A 5,272-nucleotide genomic window follows, 5' to 3' on the forward strand; every position below is an offset into this window, starting at 1 on the left:
TCCTTCAAGAAAACCAGGGAGTGTGATAAGGTGAAATGTTTTCTTTCTAAATTCTTTTTTAACTTGAAAGGAAATAAATTGCACTAAGACAGCCTTTCACTTACAGCAGCTTCTGTTTTGAACATCTTGCAGCGGAAAAAAAGTAAAATAAAACTCTTCAGATAAAGAATAAAAGTAGTCTATTCCATAATAATATGGTCTAGTAGGCAACAGACCTCAAGAGGAGAATTGAGTTTTAGCTTCTTACTTTCTTCCTTTTCCCTGTTAAAAAATCATGGCATGAGCAGAGCTAGCATTCAGTAGCTAGGCATAGTCAAATCTGCTGCTCAGGGCTGGCCCCTTTTCTGATTGATTGTGTGGTCTTTCTAATTGGTCAAACATCATTCTTATTAATCAGGCAGCTATTCTGACTGATTGGCACCTGTGTAGTGTTGTCATGAAATGTTATATTATTTCCCCCACCTATCATTCAGCAATAGAAATACTGTGGTTTCTGATTTGTTTATTTGGCCCAAGTACAAAGTAATACACCATGAGTAATGGAAATGGAGAGAAGAAGGAAAAGGAAGAAAAGGATCAGGAGAATCACTACTGGCCTATGTAAATTAGTGACTAATTTATCTTTATCACATGTAGATTACATGAATTAGATTTTTAAATGAACATGCTCTGGAGTTACCATGCTTAGGAGCCTAGTCCTTAGACAGATAGACTGAATTTAAAAATATCTTGCTCTCATCCTGGCTATACTATGTTTATTGTGTTAATAACATTTCCTAGTTGTCAAAAAACCTAAATGGTAGAGTACCAGGACTAACATAAACATCACTTTTGTCAGTAAATTGAATATTTGTCCCTGATATTTAAATACCATTTTCTAGGGCATCAGTGAACTCTTTGGGGTCTTGGAAGAAATAATTTATTACCTAGAAAATCTAAGTTATTTACCTCCCATGGATACACAGTTTGCATTTAGGGAGTAGTGTAGATCATTCATCAAAGGATCCGACCAACATTATTCTCATTTTACTTGAAAGATTTCTGATTATTATATAAACATTAAATTTGACACATTGGTTGACCTTTAAGAATGAGTCCTCTGTAATTGCTAAGCTTCTGGTTTTGCCAACTTCCAAATCTGTTAATTTATACACAACTTTACTCCAAAAAAAGAATACAGTATAGTGAATGAATAAATGAGGAATCCCCATATGTGAGGCTAAGATTCCTTCACCTCCAGAGGAAAAATTATCTAATAAAATCTTGTACGTTCCCAGTGCAGTGGCAAATACACTATAATTCCAGAAACTCGGGAGGCTGAGGTAGGAGAATTGAGAGTTCAAAACCAGCCTCAGCAAAAGTGAGGTATTAAGCTACTCAGTGAGACCTTGTCTCTAAATGGAATGCAAAATAGGGCTGGGGATGTGGCTCAGTGTTTGAGTGCCCCTCAGTTCAATCTCTGGTACCACCACCCCCTCAAAAAAAATCTTGTAAATGTGTTTTAAATTTTTTAAACATGTGAAGAGACCATAATCGATTATATGCTTTATCTTGTGCATTTGATAAAATGTTCTAGCTCATAAGAAGCACTCTTCTTTTACTGAAGGGGAAGACAGAAATTTTGGGGTCCTTTAAAAGACAGCACTGAGTAAATGAACAAAGGTTCTTAAAATAAAGATTTGGATTGCTTGGACTATGAGGGAGTAGCTTGCACTAGACCAATCTTCCTACTAAGGGCAGTTATAAGATAGAAAAATACAAAAAATATCTGTTTGTAGGCATCAAAAGCAATTGGATCAGACACAACAAGATTCTGAACAAAAGAAAACTGTGGGAAGTGAGCCAACATTTTGTGTCATGGTTCCCCTAAAAGCTTTGCTGATTTTTAAATGTCCCATGAAAAGAAGTCAGCAAACAGAAGTATTTAAGTCAAGCCCAATGTTGATAAGGATCGTCAAGTATTTTTCCTCTGGTGTAGCCCCTTGAGTATAGTTTCTTTCAATCTGAAGACTTTGAACTAAAGACACAAAGTAGTGCCCCACCCGCCCCGCCACACATACAAACACACGCACACGCACGCGCGCACACTGCACATAAAATGGTATTACCATGATATTACAATTGCAGTTGACTTTGCTTTCAAGGGGATGGGGCGTGGGTGAAGGCAGGAGAGATAAGGAGACAAGAACTACATGGCAGTCACTGATCCATACAATTCTGAAATCTGTTGATCACGTGTTGCTAGTAGTTCTTTGATTGGGGCTCAGTTCTGGGGATTGTTTTCTACAGTTCTTATTTCTGCTCTCTGATTGTCTCCTCCTTCTTGGTTATCGATCCCAAATTTCCGTTGCCACAAAAATCATTCTTACAGCTAAGTAGCTGTCTCAGTCTGATTCCTACTCATATGAGATCAGAGACCCAGAAGACTCTTCTCGTTTTGCACAGTCCAAGATTATGATGCTTCTGTCAATATAATTCTCTTAAAGAATGCTTCAGTTTCCTATACATCATCAGACAAAAACTTCACTCAGAAATTTGGTACAGGCCCAAATTTTGCCTTGTGCTAAGGAATAACACCCTTAAAATTCTTAGGGAAAAAAAATGTACCTAATTCAAACAATCTCTAAGGCTCACCCTTAAATCTTCCTGAAATCTTCTATTCCAGTTGTACTCTTGAGATAATCTCTGCAATATACAAAAGCTGGGAATCAGGTACAGTTTTACTTTTAAACTTAGAAAACCTTATGTCCTTTGTGTCTTCTCTAATTTGTGCTTTAAACTAAAAAACGTACCCCTTAGCACCTCTCTCTCTCCTTTCTCTATGTATATATACATTAATCATACATAGCTGAAAATAACCAATTATACCTTTGACATTCTGTCTGGAAATCTCTTTACCCCAATGACTCCACTGGGGACATTTTCTGTTGTCCATCTTGTCTCAGACAAAAGATTTCTTAAAATTTCTGCCATACATAACATGGGTTTCCTTTCCTTCAGCATCTAATTACTAATAGCCTCCTCCCTGTCATCAGTTACCATCAACAATACCCTGAGGATCTTCCAACCTCTTCCTGCCCACTGACCCTAAAGCTGAAGCCATATATATGTCTTAGCGTTTTGTTACAACCAACTTTTAGATATTATTTTCTGTTCCATTTTTATATTACTGTGTAACTAACCACACCATAATTTGGTTTCCTAAATAATTTATTATTAGTTCTCATACTTCTGTGGGTTAACTAACTTTAGCTTACTCAGTTCTTGGTGGGGTCTCTCCTGCAGCTGCAGTAAGATATTGGCAAAGCTATAGTGATATGAAAATTTCCAGATTTGGAAATCTGGGCTGGATTTCCAAAATGAATTCTATTTTATACTTAGCTTCGAGTTCCTTCTCTCTCCTCCTGCACCTTCCCTTCTCTCCCTTTCCCCAATGAAAACTTATCTTGGAGAATTTTCCTGGGCTTCTTCTCCATGTTACTTGATCCTCCTATAACACAGTGATCTCAAAGTAATTGCACTCTTAACAGTGAGCTTCCCAAGGGAACATCCAGGGTGAGGGTTCCAAGAGGCCATGCAAACAGCAAGACTTCTTAAACCCAGGCCTCAGGAATCCTGCAGTGTTAAAGATGATGTTCTTTATTGCTCAAAGTAAATCACATGGCTTTTTATATTAAAGGAGAGGGACATGATAAGGGCATAAGCACTAGGAGGCATAAATCACTAGAGGAACATCTTTAGACACCAGAATAGTAAAACCATTGAAAAACAAAGACAAAACTCTGAAAAGCAGCCAAAGGAAATATGACACATTAACTTCAAAGGAGCAACACTAGGATGGACATTAACTTTTCAAAAACAAGATAATGGCATCCAGAAGATAATGGAATACCTGCTTGAAGTGTAGAAAGAACATACTCCCAACCTAGAAATTTATATATAACAGAAACATCTTGCAAAAAAATGAAAAATGTGAAAAGATCTTTTACAATGGCATCAAAGAACAACAAATTCCTAGAATTAAATCCAAAGAAATGTTATCAACCTCTACACCCGTGAGAGATATGTGACACCAATCAAAACCTATAGGTTCAATGTAGTCAAAATCAAAATTCAAGATAATACTTTTATAAAATTCACTGACTAATCTTATAAAAATGAAATGAGTAGAAAATAAACAGGGTATCAGGCACCATGGCACAATCTGTAATCCCAGGAGCTTGGGAGACTGAGGCAAGAGTATTGAAAGTTCAAAGCCAGCCTCAGCAACTTAGCAAGGCCCTAAGCAACTTAGTGAGATCCTATCTCAAAATAAAAATAAAAGGGGCTAAGGATGTGGCTCAGTGGTTAAGTACCCCTGGTTCAATCCCTGGTACCAAAATAAAAATAAACAAGGTAATCTAGAAGAAGAACAAGTCTTAGTCTAGGATATATCAACCTATTATTGAGTCAGTTTGGTAATGATGCAGTAAAAAAAACAACTGACCTATAGAACAGAAAAGAGACCTCAGAAACTGATCCATAGGTACATGGTAAATGATCCATAATTATAGCAAAACTTCAGTTCAGTGAGGACATGTTTACCTTTTCAATAAATTGTTCTGGGTTTGTTGGATACCATTTGGGGAAAAATATAACTTGATCCCTGTTATGGACTAAATTATACCCTCCTAAAATTCACATTTTGAAAGTCTAACCCCCAAGTTACTATATTTAGTAATAGGTCACTTAAAGAGATATTAAGGTTAAATTGTAGGGCGGGAGGAGTTTGGCTTGGGGTAAAGCCCTTACCTGATATGCAAGAGAACCTGATCTGGAAAAAAAAAAATTAAAGATTGAGTCGAGTTGTAAGTATGGGTCCTAATCCAGTAGGATCGAGGTCCTTCTTTAAAAAAAGAGACAGGAGTACATGGAGGAAAGTCCATATAAAGACAGTGAGAAGGTGGTCCACCTACAAGCCAAGGAGAGATGCCTCAAGAGAAACCAACCCTACTGGTACATTGATTTTGAATTTCCAGCCTCCAGAATGTAAATCCACAATTTTTGTATTCTAAGGCATCCATCCATGGTATTTTGTTTTGGTAGTAATATTCATTTTGGTACTATCAAGTGGGATTCTTCTAAAAATATCTAAAAAATGCGGAAACAGCTTTGGAAATGAATAATGGGTAGAGGATGGAAGAGTTTCGAGATCTATTAGGGACATGAGTATTAAAATGATCCTACTGGAGTCTCAGAGGAAATAAATACTTGCTCTTAGACAGTAGAAAAC

Source organism: Callospermophilus lateralis, chromosome 12 (assembly GCF_048772815.1).
Source record: "Callospermophilus lateralis isolate mCalLat2 chromosome 12, mCalLat2.hap1, whole genome shotgun sequence".
Taxonomy (NCBI): domain Eukaryota; kingdom Metazoa; phylum Chordata; class Mammalia; order Rodentia; family Sciuridae; genus Callospermophilus; species Callospermophilus lateralis.